The sequence below is a fragment of the Dryobates pubescens genome, chromosome 11 (assembly GCF_014839835.1).
Source record: "Dryobates pubescens isolate bDryPub1 chromosome 11, bDryPub1.pri, whole genome shotgun sequence".
Lineage (NCBI taxonomy): Eukaryota > Metazoa > Chordata > Aves > Piciformes > Picidae > Dryobates > Dryobates pubescens.
The window spans coordinates 28,739,764-28,756,612 of record NC_071622.1 but is presented as its reverse complement, the minus strand read 5'-3'; the positions used below and the strand labels follow the sequence as shown (position 1 = coordinate 28,756,612).

Sequence of the window (16,849 nt, the reverse complement as noted above, 5' to 3'; positions counted from 1 at the left end):
GTGCAGCTCCCTAAAATCCATCAAGTCAGAGCAGTCAGAGGAAGCAGCTGTGGGATAGTTATCACAATCCAGGAAACAAGTTCAGATAGGGCAGATATGTATCAGTCAGTGTCAGAATAAATTTATTTGTGAGTTTAACTTAAATTATGATAGATCCATTCTATTTCTGCCGTTTCTTTTCCTGCACTGTGTGCTTTTTCTTTCCTGAAGGTATTAAATAGCTACATAAATCCTGGTAATCCTTCATCCATGGGATTTAAGGAAAAAGTCCAGGAAGAAAGCTGTCAGGAGAATGGACAGTTATGCAGTTATTTCCAGAGTATCTGCTGCCAAAAAAGCTAATTGTTCAAGTGTCAGAATAGCTTCTGCCACCTTATGGAAACGGCTAAATGAGGTGGTTTCTTGAAACAACTTTTGTTAAAACATCTGACCACTTGATTCTGGTCTCAGAGCAAACTGTTTCAGATGGGAAAATAAGCATCCTCCTTAGTCAATGGGGATTTTTTCTCCTATATATGAATTATTGTACTGCTGTGGTAGACAGCCTGGAAATCTTTTTTTCAGGGTGGGAATTAATGGCCTCACTAATTTCTGCGGTTCTTGACTTTTAAAAACTGTTGATAGCACTATTTCTGGAAGTTCTACACGTTATTGGGCCAACATGTGGACTCGTAGAATCATTTTGGTTGGAAGAGATCAAAAAGTCCAGCTGTTAACCCAGCAGTGCCAGGTCACCACTGAAACATCTCCCTCAGCACCACATCTACACATCTTTTAATTCCTTTCAGGGATGATGACTCCACCAATGCCCTGGGCAGCCTGTTCCAGGATTTGACCACCCATTTGGGGAAGAGGTTGTCCTTCATGACCAACCTAAACCTCCCCATCTTCTCTGGCTGTGCTAATCTGGGAATCACTCAGAGTAATGACCAGTGATTACAGAACCACAGAATATTTGGTTGGAAAAGCCCTTGAATCCAGCCATTATGATAGTGGAGATCCTGACAATGCCTCACTTCTATATGGCCATTAAACAGACATAGATCATGGAGTCATAGAATCACAGGATGGCTTAGGCTGGAAAGGACCTCAGAAGTCATCTACTCCAACCTTCCTGCCATGGGCAGGGACACCTCACAACTAGAGTCGGCTGCTCAAGGCCTCACCCATCCTGGCCTTGAACACCCCTAGGGAGGAGTCATCCACAGCCTGCCTGGGCAACCTATTCCAGCCCATAACGTACTTGCTGAGCTCTGTTCCTTCCTCTGGAAGTTGGAGATAGGCAGAAGCAGGTCATTTTGGCACTCTGATACTGCAGCCCAGTCCACAAGCTTAATTTAAAAATGTGATTTTGATTTCAGTCATAGTTCTGAACATTTTTACACTTATAATTCCTTCCTAGATTTGCATCTCATAGATCAGTGTGTTTAAAAGGATGAGTCCTTTATCTCTGTAATGATGCTTAAAGGGTATAGGAATTACAGATTGGGTTGGGTTGGAAGGAACTTTGCAAGGTCATCAAGTCCAAGCCAAGCTAGACTCTGGTATTTCCTTTTTTCAAAAGAAGCTGCAAGTAGTACCTCCCAAGTCTAACCTGTCATCTAAAGCTGTAGCTAAGCTGTCCTTTCCCTCTCAGTTACAGTCTGACTTAAAGTAGATATTGTAAATGAAATCATGGCTCTAAGGGCTAGAAAGTGTGAAAAGAATTCTCCTCATCTCTGTCCTCTACTGTGCATGCGTGTCAAGGGTAAGGGGTTTGATTTTGTATGCAGAGGGCTTTTACCTGCCTTCCCCCAAATGTTCCATTTCCTAGGTTGCTTGCTGTGTGTAATTCTTTAGAGACCCTGTATGAAATGGGAAAAAAACATCAGTGCAATCCCAGAAAGCCTTTCACTCGAGCAGCTGAGCTGTGTAGTGTAGGCAGCCCTTGCTGGAGCAATCCTGATTCAAAAGCCATGGAAAAGCTCCTCTGCCTTCAATGGCTTTGGATCTTGGCCCATGGTTCTGGCTTCCCACCTTGTTTCCAGCTGCTAAAGTGCATTTAAAGAGGCTAAAAATACATCAAATAGTTTTCTGACATTATTTTTTCCATGTAGGCAACTGCCTTAGCTGCCATTTTGCCTTGTGGGTGGTCTATGACCCTATCTATTGATACTAGGGGAAAGAAACTGGGGACTGGAGTGGATACTTTCCCAGTTAGCAAGCAAAATTCAGAGCCAGAGGAACTGTGCAAGGAAAAAAATGAATAGTAACTCTCAGCAGCTGTTCTGGTCTCATTGTGCTAATGCTGAGGTCTAAAGGGATGCTGCAGAAAGGAAAGAAAGAAGAAAGTTTGCTATTCAAAAGAAAGTAATTTCATTTTTTAGGAGAAAAATGTATCTGATAATGAATACAAGGTCTGACTTAGTGAACATGCTGTGTAAGGCTGAATGGGGGTATAGGGGTGCCTCTGAGCTCTTCTATCCAGCAGCCTTTTCTCCGGGGTATTTCTCTTTTGGAGTGACAAAACAGGGGCAGAGACATAAGGACTCTCTCCCTACCCAAACAAAAGATGTCAGTAGAGGCACCAACATGCAAAGACTGAATTGCAGTTTCAATGAATCTATTCACCTCTAATACTGGGTACAATTTTGGGCCTCTTCCTCCAGGAAGAACATTGAGGTACTGGAGCATGTCCAGAGAAGGGCATCGAGGCTGGTGAAGGGTCTGGAGCGCAAGTCTTGTGAGGAGCAGCTAAGAGCTCCTAACTGGGATTGTTCAGCCTGGAGAAGAGGAGGCTGAGGGGAGATCTGGCTCTCTACAAGTCCCTGAAAGGAGGTTGGAGCCAGGTGGGGTTGGTCTCTTCTCCCTAGTATGAGGTGATAGAATGAGAGGAAATGGTCTCAAATTGCACCAGGGGAGGCTTAGGTTGGATATTAGGAAAAATTTCTTTCCTGAAGGAGTGGTTAGGCATTGGAACAGGCTGCCCAGGGAGGTGGTGGAGTCACTATCCCTGGAGGTGTTCAAGAAATGTGTGGACCTGGAACTTTGGGATGTGGTTTAGCGGCCATGGTGGTGTTAGGCTGATGGTTAGACTTGATCTTGGTGGTCTCTTCCAACCAAAGCAATTCTGTGATTCTATTTAAATCAGTAGAGAATTTTGTGATTTCAGCACAACTCGGGTAAGACTTCAGATTGTCTGTTTCTGTGGGAGGGAGGTGGTTTCTCTCACTTTATTCTTTGAGAGCACAGTTGAGGAGGTCTCATGCAGTAGAGCAGATGGCACACAGTGGTGTGGGGTGATAGTTACCTCCATCCTTTCCCTTTCCTGTGTTTTATCTATTTATGTAATGAATTCTTTTAAGCAGGGATGAATTGTAATCATTCTCAACATTGTCTCCCAAGCATGCAGTAAGTGTTGGTAGCAGCAGTGATGGTATTTTCTCAAGCGCGGTCTCAGGAAATGCTTGACAGAAGCCAGCTGTATCAGTTTCCAGCTCACAGGATTTCAGATTCATTTTAGCAATGTATCAGAATGTATCCCAAGGATTTGGGATAACTTTTTTTGGGAAAAGAAAATGATTCTGCTCTAAACTTGAGCGCTGATGCTTTACTTTCAGGCAGAAGAACCCTGCCTGTGAGCATCTGTGAACTCTGTATGAGTTCAAAAACCAGAACCAGACCCACACTCTGTGGCTTCAGCCCATCTTTCATTCATTAATTTCTAAAGTATTTTATGACCTTGGTTATCTGGCTGCTTCCTGATGCCTTTAACAGCTTCCTCGTAACAAGTGAAGCTAATAAATTTACCATCACCATTCTCATGAAAGTCTTACGCAGAGTCACTTTCTTTAAAATAAGAAAGGGGGAGGGAGGGGGGCTTCATTGTTTGATCTCTCTTATGTCTGGCAGTTGGTAGAGAAGCAATACAAATAATAGTGGTGGCTGATGAATTGTATAAGAAGAAAATTTGATAATTGGGCATGCAGGAAAATGTATGACCTGGAGAAATGTTGGATCAGTCGCTGGAACTTACTGTTGCACTTAAGAAGGAGTATTCCCAGTGGCATTCCCAGCTCTGGGCCCTCTATGGCAGCACAACTTGTTAATCATCACACCATCAGACTGGCCAGAATGCAGCTATATAACTTAGGCTTTTGTGTTGCTGTGGATGCTATCTAAGCATTCCTGGAACAGTAATTTCCTTTTTGACCTCCATGGAAACAGTCATAAAACAATTCTTAAAATGTCAGGAGAAACTGCATCTAATGGTGCTGCTTTAGCCAAAGAAAACATACTTCAGTTTTGAAGCATTCCCCACCAAAACACTGAAATCTTAAAGCTACTAATAGGCTGTGCATCAGTGCCTGAGCACTTCACCATGACATTTAATAAAATGTAATTCATCTACCAGCTTTCCTCAATTCACCAAGGTGCACTAAAAACTTTCCAGAAGCAGTCGGACAAAGAGACGAGGACAGTGGTCACAGCCAAGCTGGAGACAGGAGAGGACCCGCTGACTTGTGTCAGAGAACCACAGACTGGTTTGGGTTGGAAGGGACCTTTAAAGGTCCTCTAGCACAACCCCCCTACAGTCAGCAGGGACATCTGCAAGTAGAGCAGGTTGCTCAGAGCCCCAGACAACCTCACCTACAGTAGTTTCAGGGATGGGGCTTCGACCAGCTCTCCAGGCCACTTGGGTCAGTGCCTCACCACTCTCAGTGTAAGACATTTCTTTCTTCTCCCTATTCTAAACCTCCCTTTTTTAGTTCAAACTGTTACCTCTTGTCCTGTCTCAACAGATCCTGCTAAAATGTTTGTCATCACCTTTCTTATTGACCCCTTTAAGTCCTGAAAGGCCACCAGAAGGTCTCCCTGAAGCCTTTTTATCTCCAGGCTGAACAGCCTCAACTCTCTCAGCCTGGCCTCACAGCAGAGGGCTTCCAGCCCTCCCATCATTGCTGTAGCCTCCTCTGGCCCTGCTCCAACAGGTCCGTGTCTGCTGTGCTGAGGACTCCAGAGCTGGCCCTAGCACCGCAGGTGGGGCCTCAGCAGAGCAGAGCAAAGGGGCAGAATCCCCTTCCTCTACCTGGCAGCCCATGTTGCTGGGGATCAGCCCGGGGCACAACTGAGTCTGAGCTTGTGTGCTCTGTGATATTGCAGCATGGTAACTGGTAAATATTTAAAACCATGTCACCCGCCTTTAAATATTTGTCTACTAGTGAAAGGACTGCTGGTGCTATGGAGAAAAGTCTCACACAGTAGGTTTCACAACATGAGAAAGGTGACATCCCTGACCAAGTCCACTCACACAACAGTAGCACTTGTCCCTCTGCTTGCATTCTTAGGATTATTTGAATTTTTTTCTGCTGCTGCTTTTTGGCAGCAGGGAAAAGGAGATTTCTCATGTGTTTTTATGCATAAGTTGGCTCTTGATTCGGAGCTCTCTGGTGCTTTAGTGAATTTGAGGAAGGAAGAGAGGGAGGGACAATCAAATGTTCTAGGTGAGCAGTTGCAACTTATTTGGCCTCTTACCTAGATAGTTCATCCCAGTCAAAGGTTGATAGTTTGGTGACTGGGAAGCCTTCATTTGTTGTTGCCTTGTGTCAGAATAGATCCATCGCTCAGGTGTGTGTTTCCTGTGAAGCAGAGTTGTCATGTTTAATTTAATTAGATACCAGTGCCAGGAGCAGATGGAGTCATCCTCGGTCTTGTGTTGGGTGGTACAATGTGGGAGAGCTGGCACAGTAATCATCAAATGGTTTGGCTTGGAAGGGACCTTAAAGAACATCTGGTCCACCCCTTCTGCCATGGGCAGACCTCCGTTGCACCAGACCAGGTTGCTCAGAGCCCCAGCCAACCTGGCTTTGAACACTGCCAGGGTTGGGGCATCCACAGGACAACCTGTTCCAGTGCCAGCATTCTCTGGGCAGCTTCTCCAGTGCCTCACCACGCTCACATTGAAGAACTTCTTCCTTACATCCTTATAGTTTGGAGCTGTTATCCCTCCTTCTATCACTAGACTCTGTGACGGAGAGTCACTGCCCATCTTTCTTGCAGACCCCCTTTAAATACTAGCAGACTGGACACTGCTGAGAGGTGCTGGGCTTCTTCTGCTTCCCTTGAAGATGGCATATTGGGCTGTCAGTGTCTTTTCAGGTCTGCAGATGCTCATTTGCTTTATACTAGGAAAATATCTCAACTATTTCAGAGCTAATGACACCCCTGTGAGCAACAGGCTGGCCTTCCTCTGCTGGAGCGATGATGGACGGCCAGAGTCTGGTGGGGCAAACTTCAAAAGGTTTGGAGGGTGAGTTCATGCCAGCACACAAAGTTCAACTGCTTATGGGAAGCCTGTCCAAGCGTATCAAATGCTTTGGGGCTGGAATTTGGACTGTGAATCTTAGAGGATTAGGCTCTTCTTCCTCTGCTGGAGGACAGTGATTCCTTTTGCCAGCAGTACTTTGAGAACAGGCACCTTTGAAATTTTCTGAGATTTGGGTTTCCATCCTAAAGATTATTGCATGAAATCAAGTTGTGCTGATAGATATGGGAAAGAAAAGAGCACTTAACTGAAGTTCTTCAGCTTCGGGTGGTGGCTCGGGTGTGTTTCAAGAGTTTGATGAAAGCCAAAGTCAGCTCTTTGTTAAAACTGGCTCACGTATCCCCAGTCCATGAGTGGCTGCCATAGGGATTCCTCCTGATACCCCAGGTTTCTTTAATTCATGAGTGTTTCAGGTTGCCTGGAATATTTTCAGTAACAATGTCTTCCTTTTGTTTAGTCTAAATCTCCCTCTTTTACTTTAAACCCACCACAGAATCACAAAATGGTAGGGGTTGGAAGGCACCTCCAGAGATCTTCTAGTCCACTTCTTGTACTTCCACAGAAGATACCTCTTTCAGGTTGCCTTCATCCTTCCACTCTGGAATGTTTTAATTTAATGCACAATTTGAATAGACCCAAAGTGTGGAAAGCTTTCAAACAATTCTACATGAAATGCAGGCTGGATGGGGCCTTCAGCAAGGTGTCCCTGCCCGTGGCTGGGGGTTGGAGCTAGGTGGTCTTTAAGGTCCTTTGCAACCCTAACCATTTGTACAATATTTAAACTCCACCTTAAAACCTCCCACATTTCTTTAAATATTTCTGCCTCCTTAAGCTCCTCTGCTCTTTGGAACATGCTACAGTCTGGGAAGCTGCTGCCTATCCATTTTATTTTTATAGTTTTATTTTGCTGCTGTGTTTTTTTAATTGGGACTGAGCTAAGCTCTGTCTCACTCTGTAGCTGATATGGAGAATGTAATTTAATTGAGGTGGGTGTAAACTTTCACCCTGAAGACAATTTAAAAATCATATTTCTAATCCTCTTATCTCTTTCCTGAATCATCAGTCTTGCTTGTAGGTTTTTTCTGGAGAGAATGATTTAATTATGAATGAATTCCTTCCATTTGGATTTGTTTATTTTTAAGTAAGATAAGGTATCTCTTACCATGAGAGAGAGAGTGCTATTAAAATATTTCTAATTATAAATTTGAGAGTGGTGCAACTCAAAATACTTCCCTGATGCTTTGCTGGGGTAGCAGAAAGAGAACTGCTGGAAACACAGCTGAAAATTGATGAGCCTATGAATTTGAACATGGTGATGCAGTGATAGGAAAGGGAAAAGTAATAGAAAATTGCAGGACTAGTGGAATAAAGGGAGATAAGTGATCAGTACATCTTTCCATCATTCCATTTGGGATGTTTACTGCTCAGTCACTTGCTTGGTGTAGACAGGCAAGGTCTTTAGAAACCCACCTGGACAAAACCTGTCAGCTGTCTTTAACGTGATTCTTGTTGCTTTGTGTCTGAGAGTAGCAGCTGGAAGATATGTGAGATCCAATTAAAAACAGGGTGATAAGCCCCTACTTTGGGGTAGAAGTGTCAGAAGGAAGCCTGAAGTGAGGAAGCAGGAGTGCTGGGGATATAATTTTGTTATCTGAAGAGGAGCAGATATCACAGAGGACCTTGTGGAGAATTCCCTGGGTGGTGTTAATGAGGGAAGACCTCATTGTGCTCTACAGCTACCTAGAAGGAGGTTCTAGTGTGGTGGGGGTCAGTCAGTTCTCACTGGTATCAGGTGATAGAATGAAAGGAAATGGCCTGAAGTTGTGGTTCATGTTGGATATTAGGAACAATTTATTTTCTGCAAGAGTGGTCACGAATTGGAGTCGTCATTCCTGGAGGTGTTTAAGAAATGTGTGGTCATGGCACTTTGGTACATGGTTTAATGTTGTTAGGGTTAGGGTGATGTTGAACTCGATGATCTTAAAGTTCCCTTCCAACTGAAAAAATTCTATGATGCTATGTGGAGGAGCTGTGGTGTTTGGGAAGTGAGGCCAAAGCAGAGAGATGTTAACACCTGACAAATTTTGTTGTAATTCTGTGTGATCATCAGCTCATGGGAGCAGGAATATAAATATTCTTTTCTCTTTTTTTCACATGGATGTAAAGAGGGGAGCTGTGGATGCTCCATCCCTGGAAGTGTTCAAAGCCAGGTTGGCCAGGGCTCTGAGAAACCTGTTCTAGTGGAAGGCATCCCTGCCCATGTCATGGAGGTTGGAACTAGATGATCTTTAAGGTCCCTTCCAACTGATACCATTTTATGATTTATGACCAGAAGGTCTGGAATAAAGCAGATGATCTGATTCCCAGCCTCCAAGTACAGCTCTTACCAAGGTTTTCCCTGTGCAATTGTCCATAACGTCACATTTCAAGTTATATTTTAACTGAAGACACAATTTTTGCTTGTGCCATCATTTCATTAGTTCCCTGGCTATGCTCTGATAGTCCCTGTGTTCAAAGTCAAGGGGGAGAAGCAGATGGCAAGCAAAAGATCTTCCAAATTTCCATGCTGGCTTCACTCGAGATGGGGGTTAAGCATGACTGCCCTGGCATTTGGGATTTACTGCAACACAAATTTCAGATCATCTTCTGGAAAAAATGACTAAGGCATGTTTTGTCTGCTTTTATTGATACACCTTGAGGAAACTTTGAGGCTTTTCAAGGTGGTGATATATTCATCACATGGTAGAAACCTTCCTTAGATACACATGGTTTCTAGCTCCCAAATAAAAATGGTCAATATTTGCAGTGTTACTATAAAAGGAGTTAAAATTGGAAATTTTTGGACAAACTGTCTTTAGTGTTTCTATAATAAATAGTTCTTCAGTAAACAAGAACCTAGAAAAAAACCAAATGTATAAATATGAAAATGGGCTCACCACGTGTGTCACTGCAGACAGTTACACATTGAGGAAGGTCCATTTGTCACTGCAGAGAGTTACAGATCACAGAATCACAGACTGATAGGGATTGGAAGGGACCTCTGGAGATCATTGAGTCCAACCCCCCTGCCAGACCAGGTTCACCTAGAACAGGTTGCACAGGATGGCATCCAGATGGGCCTTGAATGATTCTAGAGATGGAGACTCCACCACCTCTCTGGGCAGCCTGTTCCAGAGCCCTTCACCAACTTCAAAGTAAAGAAGTTCCTCCTCATGTTTAAATGGAACTTCCTGTGTTCAAGTTTGTGCCCATTATCCCTTGTCCTGTCACTGAGAACCACTGAAAAAAGAATCATAGAATTGTTAGGGTTGGAAGGGACCTCAGGGATCATCCAGTTCCACCCCCCCTGCCATGGGCAGGGACACCTCACACTAGATCAGGTTGCCCAGAGCCACATCCAGCCTAGCCTTAAAAACCTTCAGGGATGGGGCTTCTACCACCTCCCTGTGTAACCTGTTCCAGCGTCTCACCACTCTCATGGTGGAGAACTTCTTCCTGACATCCAATCTGAATCTACCCATTCCTATTTTTTTCCATTCCTCCTAGTCCTATCATTACCTGACACCCTAAAAAATTCCTCACCAGCTTTCTTGTAGGCCCCCTTAAGATACTGGAAAGCCACAATAAGGCCTCCTCGGAACCTTCTTTTTGAGAAGACTGGCCCCATCCTCCTGACACCCACCTTTGAAGCATTGAGAACATCCCCCTTCAGTTTTCTCTAAGCTAAAAAGTCCCAACTACCTCAGCCTTCCTTCATAAGACAGACGTTCTAGTCCCCTAATCATTTTTTTATCCCTTTGCTATACCCTCTCAAGCAGTTCCCTGTTCTCCTTGAACTGGGGAGCCCAGAACTGGACCCAGTACTCCAGATGAGGACTCACCAGGGCAGAGTAAAGGGGAAGGAGAACCACCCTCGACCTGCTTTCCAGGAAAAGGTCCATGAGTACTCAGAAACAATGCTCGTGCTTTCACACGTGGGCTTAACAAAAATGTAGTGTGAGGGTAAAAGCAGAACATACTAGTGTTCTATTTCAGTACAGTAGAGTTTAATGATACTCAAAATGAATCACGGGCTTTGCCATCCTTTGGAAGTCATCACTTGATGGGCTCAGATTACAGTGTGCTTCCACAGCCTGATACAGGATTTTGCCTCTTCTCACCAGTACATTGTTATCATCTAGTGAAAAGGACTCCATAGTAATATTTTTAATTAATGTGAGACATTTTCTTGATAAATATGCTGTCAGCAACTCACAATAACTCTTCCTTTAGAGCTGAGGGACTCAGTTTCCCCTGGTGTCCTCCGTGTCATGGACCAGATTTTTCTGGTTTTAGTCACTTGATGATATGGACCCCAAGCCCCTCTTATAGTAGAGTATTTAAGCACTTGCTTAAGTCTTATTAAAGTCACTCACGTGTTTAAGCACTCTGCTGAACTGGGCTCTGAAATAGGTTGAGGAAAAATGGATTTGAGGGTTTTGTGTTAAAGTTTTACTGGGCACTTGGCACGTTAAGTGTGTGTCATGCGCGACACCAAGTAATTAACATTCCTCTTAAGATTCCTTGAAAAGTTCAGCAATATGGGACTCTTCAAAGAGCTGGCTTTCAACCTTTGACCTGTCAGAGCATTTCTAAGGAACTACAAGGATGGATAAGTTTAAACTACTTTGAGTTGCTCCTTCTACAGTAAAATGCATTATAGAATCAGTTGAAAAAGACCTCTAAGATCATTGAGTTCAACTATAATGTTGGTCTGAGTAGCCCAGAGAGTCTGTTTGGGGGAAATAGAGCACAAAAAGGGACTTTCTTGACTGTTAAAGGCTGCAGGCAGGTATGAAAGGTGGGTGTCTTACTGCTGGAGGAGGGAAAGGAGAGGTCTTCTCACCTTCACAGTTGAAAACTTTTCTTTCTCTTTGTCTGTATCAGCCATGGTGTGACCAGCAGGAATAGGGATGTGATTGTGCCCCTAGGTTTGGCACTGGTGAGATCACATCTTGACTTCTGGGTTCAGTTTTGGGCCTTCACACCAAGAAGGACACTGAGGTGCTGGAGTGTGTCCAGAGAAGGGCAACAAAGGTGATGAAGGGTCTGGAGAACAGGGCTGGTGAGGAGCAGCTGAGGGAACTGGGGTTGTTTAGTCTTCAGAAAAGGAAGCTGAGGGGAGACGTCATTGCTCACTACAACTCCCTGAAAAGAGGTCATAGTGAGGTGGTGGTCAGTCAGTGCTCGCTGGTGTGAGGTGATAGAATGAGAGGAAATGGCCTAAAATTGTGCTAGAGGAGGTTTAGGTTGGATATTAGGAACAGTTTGTTTCCTGCAAGAGTGGTCAGGCAGTGGAACAGGCTGCCCAGGGAGGTGGTGGAGTCACCATCCCTGGAGGTGCTCAAGAAATGAGTGGACATGGCACTTTGGGACAGGGTTTAGTGGCCATGGCGGTGTTGGTTTTGTGGTTGGACTCAATGATCTTAGAGGTCTTTTCCAACCAAAAGTTCTGTGATTCTGTTCTATGATAAAGCTAGCACTGTTAGTCTCTCCAAAAGCACATCTCTGGGAGAACTCGCTCTAAATGACATTATGGGAATAGAATAGAATAGACCAGGTTGGAAGAGACCTTCAAGATCATCGCGTCCAACCCATCAACCAATCCAACCCACCTAAACAAATAACCCATGGCACCAAGCACCCCATCAAGTCTCCTCCTGAAAACCTCCAATGACGGCGACTCCACCACCTCCCCAGGCAGCCCATTCCAATGGGCAATCACTCTCTCTGTGTAGAACTTCTTCCTAACATCCGACCTAAACCTCCCCTGGCGCAGCCTGAGACTGTGTCCTCTTGTTCTGGTACTGGCTGCCTGGGAGAAGAGACCATCATCCACATGTCTACAACCTCCCTTCAGGTAGTTGTAGAGAGTGATAAGGTCACCCCTGAGTCTCCTCTTCTCCAGGCTAGGCAATCCCAGCTCCCTCAGTCTTTCCTCATAGGGCTTGTGTTCCAAACCCCTCACCAACTTTGTTGCCCTTCTCTGGACTCGTTCCAGCAAGTCAACCTCCTTCCTAAACTGAGGGGCCCAGAACTGGACACAGTACTCGAGGTGCGGCCTAACGAGCAGCATTGCTCTGTAGCGTGAAGTATTTTAAGTGATTACCAAACCCTGCTTCACAGCCATCAAGAAGAATTATGAACTATGGGCATGCAGGAGCAGGGACGCTCCACAGCAGAGCTGAGCAGCTTTGATGCAGGAGAATTGTCCTTTGTCCAAAAAATAAGAACCAGCTTCTCCGCCGCTTCCATTCTCACATGCTTTTTCCCAAGGAGCAGTGCTGGAGCGGGCAGTTAGATGATACCTGATGGTCTCAAGCACACAAAGAGCATCAGGGTGAAGTTTTACTATATTTGGATAATCCTCTAGCTCTGAGGCCATCCAGTATTTTCTTTTAGAGGGCTAATTTTTTTTTTCCCCTTTCCTATGCGAGTAATTTTGTGCTTTCTTAAATATTAACATTAATCTCCCCACTTGGCAGCAGACCAAGCTTCTGTATTTCTTATCCTCCCAAATGGGTCTGTACTTCAGATCTGTTTACCAAACGGCCTGTATTGCGTTCCCATAAATCCTGTAATGCGGGTTTGCCGCGATATTAATTTATTAGCACGCGTGCATTTTCAACATCAATTACACTCCATCTCAACAGATGTAATTCTTTCTTCAAAGGAGGCAGGAAGCTGTGCAGCTCTTGGCTTTCCGCATCCCCTCCCTCTACCCTGCTGCAGAGCAGCCGAACTCAAGCAGGCCTTGAGGCACCAGGAACCTCCGTCCAAATAGATGAATGAGAAGTTCTGCTGCTGCAGAGTGTGTTGGGTTTCCTGATTCATCGACTGCCATTGGGTTGGAAGGAACCCTCAAAGGCCATCTTGTCCAACCCTCCCTGCAGTCAAGCAGGGACACCTCCAACTAGATCAGGCTGCCCTGAGCCGCATCAAATTTAATCTTGAATGTCGTCAGGGACAGGGCATCAATCAAATCTCTGGGCTATCTCTTCCTGTATTTCACCATTCTCATTGTGAAGAACTTCCTCTGATGTTCAACCTCAATCTTCCCTGCTCCATTTTCAAACCGTTGCCCCGTGTCCTATCACTATAATCCCTCCCCAGCCTTCCTGTAGTTCCCCTTCAGATACTGAAATGTAGCTATAAGATCTACCTGGAGCCTTCTCTTCTCCAGTCTGAACAACCCCAATTCTTTCAGCCTATCCTCATAGGAGAGGTACTCCAGCCCTCTCATCATCTTTGTGGCCTCCTCCGGACCCACTCCAGCAGGTTCATATCTGTGCTTGTATAGAAGGCAGCTTTCCCTGAAAGCAAACGCACGACCTTTGTGCTTGTAGGAAGGAGCTTGAAAGTTTCGTGGGAGGGCAAACAGCTGACTGACAGAACTTTCAAAATATTATTTGAAATCAAGTTTTGAGATTTTACTGAGTGCTGCAGTTGATATGCCACAGGGGTGGGATCCAAGCTGGACAAGTTGGAGAAAAGGAGGCCCAGGTGAACCTCATGAGGTTTAACAAGACCAAGTACAAGGTCCTGCACTTGGATTGAAGCAGGTCTTGGTAATCATCAGTTAGATGGACTGGGGGATGAAAGGCTGAAGAGCAGCCCTGTGGAGAGGGACTTGGGGGTGCTGGTGGGTGAAAAGCTGGAAATGAGCTGACACTGTGCGCTGCCACCAGCCCTGTCCTGGGCTGAGTGGGCAGTAGGTGAAGGAAAGGGATTCTGCCCCTCTGATGAGACCCCTCCTGCAGTGCTGGGGCCAGCTCTGGAGTCCTCAGCCCAGGAGAGACACAGACCTGTTGGAGCAGGTCAAAAAGAGGCCACAACAATGATCCAAGGGCTCTCTGGATCCCACGAAACAATGAAAGGTTGTTTTTTTGCAGCCTGGCATCCCTTTGAGATTTGTTCCTGTGCAAGCTGCCACAGCCAACTTCTTTTTTATTCTTTCAAGTTTTTTCCTAATTTCCATTCTGTTTCTGTATTTGTAATTTCAATTCCCTTCTCCTTTATACTTTATTTTCCACAATAGTAGTTCTTTATTAGGTTATTAATTCAGATGGAAACAGAGTGATTTTTTTTTTCAAGGCCCTTTCCATTGGGATACCTTTCCAACTTGCCACACTAAGCTGCAGCACAGATGTTAAGCACATTGAACCCAACAGTCAGTGTGTGCATATTTTTAACATCACTTGTCTTGAAAATATTTATTCAAGCCAAGACAACAGAAAATTAGAGTAATTTGATTGCTCAGGCTTAAGGAATAGATTACTACTGTTCCAGATGTAAGAAACAACAGAGTTCTTGCTCTCTGGGCTGAAAAACACCCATCTTTGGGTCCTGATCCCAACCATATTTGCTATTATGTTTGTAGTAAATCTTTTGCAAGTTGAATACCTTTAAAAGATTGTCAGTTTAAGCTCTTGCCAGCTAGCACAAGGAGAATTTCACCCCAAAATAAGCTCATTAGGAAGGCTTTCAAAATACGCCATGCTCCAGGGGCTGCAATATTATAAAGCAAAGTTATCAATCATCTTTGCTGTGAAATAAGGCTGCCAGATAGCTCATAGTAGACTTGGTCCTCAGACTACTCAGAGCTTTCAACAGTCGTTATGGATTAAGTTTGGAGTTCAGGCAGCTGGCACAAAAAATGTGTGATCTGGTTTGCAAGTTTCTTTTGCCTTTCCTTCTCGTCTTCAACTAAATCTTCTCTGTTTAGATTTGCAATTATCACTGAACCTTTTGGACCTATTTTAAGTGTGTTTTCCCTCCCTCTCTTTATAGGACTTAGATGCAATTACCATTTTTGATGCTTATTCTTTGTGTCTCTCACCAGATTTCTGATTGTGTAGAACTATGCAATAGAAAAGCAAGGGAGAAATGTTTGCCAGGGCTTAAATCCTTACTCCTAAGAGCTTGTGTTAGTAAGTGTTTGTACAATGAGATTGTCAACGTGCTGGGGGATTATGGAGGGATATTTTAAGACATTTTTCTGTGACTGCAGTTTATGTATCAGTCCTTCAGAAGTGTGTTTTGAGATGTAGGCTTGTATTCCAGCTTAGCATACAAGTACCTGAGCTATTTTCATGCCGGTCAATCAGATGTGAAGTGATGGTCCAGTCAGCAAGAGGGGCTAAGGTGAACAGGGTAATGCTTTGTGTCTCTTATTTTTTTCTCTCATGCATGTACAACTGCAGAATCATTTTGGTTGAAAGAGACCTTGCAGATCATCAAGTCCAGCTGTTAATCCAGCACTGCCAGGTCACCACTAAACCATCTCCCTCAGCACCACATCTACACAGCTTTTGAATGCTTCACAGATGGGGACTCACCACTGCCCTGGGCAGCCTGTTCCAGGGCTTGAGAACCCTTTTGAGAAATAAATTGTCCAATGTAAACCTCCCATGGGGCAACTTGAGGCCATTTCCTCTTGTCCTGTCTCTGCCTACATGGGAGAAGAGAGCAACCCCCACCTGGCTCCAACCTCCTTTTAGGGAACTGTAGAGAGCCAGGTCTCCCCTCAGCCTCCTTTTCTCCAGACTAAACAGCCCCAGTTCCCTCAGCCACTCCTCATATGACTGGTTCTCCAGACCCTTCACCAGCTTTGTTGCCCATTTTTGGGCACATTCCAGCACCTCCAAGTCTTTCTTGTGTTGAGGGGCCAGTATAAACTGCCTTCATACATTTCACTTTGATGTTTTGTATCTAGATGTCTTTCTGAGTTGTTAATCTACATATGGTGCCCACAGATGGGAAGTTTTCTTGGTGTAGGAGCTGTTTATTCAGACTTTCATAGGTTCTGAAGAGTGTTGTCTCTATGCTGACTATAATCACATGGAGCTGGGCACACACTCTTCATGAAACTACCATTTTGCTATGGGGCTCATCTGTACCATCTTTATTTAATCTTCTCTTTCTGGTGATATTTACTGGTTTTATGACCCTGTCAAAGACAGAGTGTCAATGATTTGTAGAGAGAGAATCAAGGTGCAGGGGTCACATACCATTAAAGAAAGGATCATTCTCAAGCTGTCTCTCCTGGTTCCCTCCAGTGTGCAGGTCCTTTCTCCACAGGCTGCTCTGTTTATTCAGAAGATTATTTTTCAAGGATTAGCTTTCTCTCTCTCCCTCTTTTTTTTTGTGTGATTTTTTTCAACAAAACGTTGCCTATGTGTAGAACTTTTCATGCAACTTCATGCCTGCTTTGTTGCAGATCTTTCCTCTCTGTCCCACCAGCTGTCTCTGCTCCAGCAGTGCATAGGAAAGAGACTGTCAAGCCCTCAGTCCTGTGCCTGGTTTTACTTAAGGACCTTATTACTTTAGGGTGAAGATGAGCACAGGAAATAGTCTTCATAATTGCTCTTGTACAACAGCTCCCTGTGTTTGAAATTGCTTCCTTAAATCCATCCTTCTCTTCCCTTTTCTGGACAGCAAAGAATGCCATAATTACTCTTCCCTTTCCTCAGCAATGCTGTTCATTTCTGCTGTCATTGCTGAGCG

General features: G+C 44.5%; 1 protein-coding gene across 1 annotated transcript in view; it reads left to right on the top strand.

Annotated features, from left to right (window-relative positions):
• ROR1 (receptor tyrosine kinase like orphan receptor 1) overlaps positions 1-16,849 on the top strand; it is a 209,599-nt gene that overhangs the window by 102,965 nt on the left and 89,785 nt on the right. The window lies entirely within an intron of this gene.